We start from the raw sequence: 5,326 nt of genomic DNA on the forward strand, positions 1-5,326 counted from the left end.
GCACTTCAGGAAGGTCTGCCATGACCCCCTACACAAGGCAGCCATTTCTCAGCAGTGCCGTTCTGGAGGCCTTCAACGGTCAGTACAAGCAGCCATCACAAGCCCTCGCTGCAGACGTTGATTCAGCAAGGATTCATATTAAAGTGGAGGGGGCAGAAGGCCAGCAGCTCTGGGAGCATCTTGTACCAGGAACAGGAGAACTGTGCTGACCTAGTGAAGGTGCTGGCAAAGACCTGGGCTGCTGGTCTGAGCTTAGGCGGAGGGGCACGTAGATGTATGGCTGTGCTGGACTGGGTGGGCACTGCTGGGGCCGCTGAGCAGAACTGTGTTCAGAGCCATCTGCAGAACAGAGACCTGCTGGTCCTGGGTCTATTTTTAGCTTTGCTGAAGACTTCTTTGCTTGGCTTTTCAATAAGAAGGAATTAAGTGCCCCTTTAATTATGGTTACTTCAGTTCCCTATTCATAAATGCAAATAAAGGCACTTAATTTCTCCCATTTTTGTTTGTCCTTTATGTTTGGGCTGTGAATCCCTTGGGAAAACATCAAGGGCTTCTAGGTGTCTTATAAATAACAAAAGTAATGTGCTGTTTTTGTCACTGAAGTAGGAGGAAATGTAGGCACACGGAACAAACACTTGTATTGCAGTTTCTTATGTTTATAAAAAGAACAAAAAGATAATAGAGTGTAATAATTTGACCAAGAGCAAAGGTAAAATCACAGCAGCTGACTCACTGTAACAGAAAGGACTTAATAGATTTGGCAGCGGTTCAGCCTGCTTTCTTGGGAACTTGAACATGGGAATATGTTAAGAGTAGCATAACATATCCAAAACACTGCCTGAATGAGAAAAAAAAGAGTTACTGTTGGGCAAAAGCATTATTTTCAGCAGCAAGGAAGTTCTTCTAGTGAAGCATGAGCATAAACTCTTGTTTATTTCTTGGTGTTCCGTTACTGCTGGCATCACAAATAAACCCAATCAAGGCAGACCATCTACCCCTTCGCTGCTGGCCCCAAATACAGCCAAAACACTTTTCTAATGTGTTTGTGACCTAACAGTTCAATCCATCATCCAGAAACAGGTAAATACATAAGGCTTGGGCAAGACCCAAACAAGCTTCAGCGCAGTTTAGAAATACAGTTAAGACACAAATCTGCTTCTCTACTTCAAGACAAACTGGCTGTTACAAAAAAACATTGGAGTACAATGACATTTCCTGAGCTCTGGCTGTATCTGCAGTGGAAAGGAGTTTCCCATGCTGTTTCCTTAATTAGCACAAATATGCTGACAACCTTCTCCATGCTGAAATCAAGCCATAGGCCACTAAAAAGTTGATCTATCTACGCATCCAAATCTACCACATGCTGAGCCAATGTGTTTCAATGCTGTAATCAATACCTAGATTATAACATGGCTTTGTCATGCATCCAGTTGCTGCAACAGACTTTGATGTCCCAATATGAAACCTATTTGTCCTGCAGTCAGCAAATAGAAAAAGTGCCAATATATACATTTGATGTTTTGCAAGTGCTGGGATTGTGTGCTGGCATTTTTTGGATCATTTTGACCACTACATGAATTTATAAATATGACACAGTTGAATTGGAGAAATAATATGATCCAAAGGCCAGATTCTAAGCTTGTTTAATCTGAAATAAACAGGTAATAACTCATCTGGCATCCAGTACTTTACTCTGGTTTCACCATGAAGTGATCAAGGCCACAGTTGCCTCTTTACACAGTTCAATCTGAGTTTAGTCCTTATCAACAGGAGATGTTATAATACGATCAGGCAGCAGTCGAACAGAAAAGACAGCATACCAATACAGTAAATACTGTAGTACCAGCCCTAGGGAAAAGTTTAGCAACCTTACGACAGGTAGGGTTTAAGCATGTGAAACCTACCCTCGCTCCTCAGACAATTTTTGCTTTGTTGGTAATGCAGCTGGCAGGACTAACTCTAAAAGCAGTTTATGCCTGGCCAGCTCACAGCTAATTCTGAGTGAAAGCTGTGACAGCTAAGCTGTTTCCTCCCGGCCAAGGCAGGCAGTTTTCTGTGAGTGGTTCAGTAGGGTTGCTGCCTGCTGTGTGGACAGGACACTGCACTGCGCTGGTGTGACTGGTCTGACCCCTCCTCCCACGTTTCAGTTGTCCCTACAGTAGCACATCCCATGGTACAGCGCACCGTGGGCTGCTGCTCTTGGTAGGTGTCTTCCAGGAATTCACCTCCGTCGTTACTGGTCTGTGGTGTCACTGCCCGCATTTTCCCAGAATCACTTGGCACTGATGTGGCTGGACAGCACGGCAGGTAGCCCTGCCAGCATAGCTGCTGCTTGGAAAATCTGCCCTGTGGACATAAGCTGAGCATCTCACTGGTTACCTGCTATAACTCTTTTAGCTGGATACAAGGTCACAGTTGTGAGAGTAACAAGAATATGTCTTTGATGACATTGACATAAATTACCCACAGTTTCTTGCCAAGAAAAAAAAAATGCCAGAAAGTGATGTCCCATGACGAACAAATTAGATCCCATTTTGTGTCCCTTCACCTGTAGAGAAAGGTTTGAATGTCACTGAATTCTGTGCCTGCGACTGTCACCCGGCCCAAAATGAACAAAACCAGGCTGATGGCTACGTTAATAACTTCCCCATTAAGCTGTTTTCTTCCCTGAATTTTATTTCAGTCCATTTATTTATTCATTTCAATAATTGTCCTTCAGTACCCCAGACCAGCTTTATGACACAAATACGCTGTTGTCAGACACCTCAAATTTTCCTTAGGCACAGTCAGTAAAAGCATGCCCTCCAAATCTATTGCGGCTGCACGGGGCTCCTCCTGAGCTGGTGGGGCCAGGGGGAAAACTAAGCCAAGGGCTGATCCTGGGAGGTCCTCGGCACTTGCAACTGGTGTTGGCCTCTGTTTGAGGTACAGGCAGCCGAACCCTCATAGGGGCAGCTGGATACTTCAGTGGTTATGTGGGGAAAGGAGACAGCTGTCTCTGCCTGCCCATAGAAGGACAAGAAACGGCAAAGGTGCTTCCTCCTGCTCAGATTGCAGCCAGAACCCCTGTTGCCGTTAAACAGCCTTACTCTCCCAGGAGAAGGGGAAGGATGGAGTGAAAGTAAATCCGACCTTCCTGGAAGAATGGACTTATTGATGCTGCGCTGGGCTGACACCTGAAACCACTGAAACTCTGGGCCTAGAGAGAGGGAATTACCAAACCAAGCCTGGCATGATTCAGTAATGCAAACTAAGCCTCACACAGCTTCCTCTTCCTAACCCCATTCCTTCTCTCTGAAAGACACTTTGCATGTTTCAACCAAGTGGAAGCAGCGACCTAGACTCCAAGAAAGCTTGCTGACGCCAGGCTGTGCGCCAGCACAAGCCAGGGAGATGTAAATCAGAGGAGGTGCAGGTAGTCAAATTGCTCAGGAAGGCTTCCCCAAGGTTCCCCATTGTGCTCAAGCAGTCGCAAAAAAACCATCCACCTGAAGACTGACACACCTTTGCCTCCTGCTGACCTCAATATAAAACTCGTATTTGGAGAGCAGAGCCCCATGAGCCTGGCCTCATTTACACCGGTTTTCCACAGCTGCCGCCTTGGGAAACAGCCCACCTTTACACAGGTGTTCCCAAGATCAAACCTGGCTCAGGCAGCACCTCTAAGCACCACTAACGTCTAGGTCTTTCTTCACCGACAAAAGGCCAACCTCAACATGGTTAGAAAGCTGCTTTTCCTCTCCCCCAGTTACTTTCCACTGAAGATATAGTTTAAGCAGCTCATGAACAGAGGGCACAGGCAGCTTGGAGTCTGTAGACCCTTCACTAAACACATGAGCAAGCACCATGCAAACTTTCCGTGCAGTCCCGCAGCTGCTGGACCCTGACCAGGAGGTACCACCAACAGAAAGGAAAGTTTCCACAGTTCCCTTTCTCTGGAGGGTTTCTGCTGCACTGCCATGGCTGAGCTGCTGGTTTAGGATGTTGAAGTCCTCCCTGCTGGGTGTGAGAGCACCGCGCTCAGCACACACTGCACTTGAGCTGGCATTAGTTTCTTCCTATTTAATAGCCCTTGCCATAAGAGCTTAAAAGAAGTTTTGTGCCTATGCCTTGTTTACAAACTCGGCTCAGAAAAAAACCCCAGGTTTTAATTCGCTGACCAAAGGCCAACAGGCCTGACCCCAGTCATTAGCTGTCCAGGCAATTCACTGAAGAATTAGAGTGCTAAAACAGAAAATGCTGATGGCTTGAGAGGAGTCTTGCCCCATTTCTCACCTCACAGACAACATTGCGACCAGCGAATGTACCACAGCACACTACACAGAATAAATCTTCTCTGTCCCAGACATTGTAAAATACTGTCCTGTGGTACAAGCTGGAGAAAAGATGAGGTGCAGAAGTCCTAGACAGCCTTGGAGGCAGGCTTACTCATTTATTTATCTCAAAACTCAGATGAAGTTGTGCTACTTATGTTGCTATAGGGCAAGGAGGGGAGAGACAGACCTCTTACATTTCCAGGAGACTTGTTCTAGCAACTGACGAGAAATGGGGACAGGATTCTCCAAAATTCCCTGAGCTCAAGAATACAAAATCCTGTTTCCCCATATATCATTAGTTCATTAGCTGCCCAGTCAGGTGCTATTTAAAGCCCTAGGCTTTAAATGCTTCTTGGCCAGTTCTCTGCATTGCTCTCTGCCCTTCCACAGGGAACAAGACACTTGCATTGGGAAATCATTTTCCATCAAATTTGGCTGAGCCGGCTCTGCCCTTCCCCCAGACATTAGGTGTGTCTACAGCCAGGATCTTGAACTGACAAGATCTCAAAAAAATAAGTAGCTTAAACAGGTGGAATTATGTAGAGATAATGGAAATAAACACCAGCTCGATATCTGAGGAGTTTCAGTGCACTGTTTCACTTGAGTCTACTAGCCCACAGGTGCCATGCAAGCTACGGACACTTCAGCTGACTTGTTTTTTCATGCCACCCTCGCATGTTTCTAAAAGCATCTCTCCTTTTGATCACATGGCAGCAGGTACTGACTTGCTTACACACACAGCAGTGTTACTAGTGATTGTGCTAAGCACATGCTGCACAGGTGAGCCCTGCAATACTGTCTGCGGCTATAGAGCCATCACCCCACCCACACCGTCACGTTTTTCTTAGCGTAACCCCAGGTACGGCCCTACACAATGCCTGGCCACTTTCAAATGAAAGCTTGCTCTTCCTCTCCTCCACCCCTCTGAGCTCAGCAATCAGGAATACAGAGGAAAACTTCTGGCCATTTGTGCTCGGGATGAGCAAACAACCAGCCCACACTCTGTCCGG

Source organism: Phalacrocorax carbo, chromosome 3 (genome assembly GCF_963921805.1).
Source record: "Phalacrocorax carbo chromosome 3, bPhaCar2.1, whole genome shotgun sequence".
Classification (NCBI taxonomy): domain Eukaryota; kingdom Metazoa; phylum Chordata; class Aves; order Suliformes; family Phalacrocoracidae; genus Phalacrocorax; species Phalacrocorax carbo.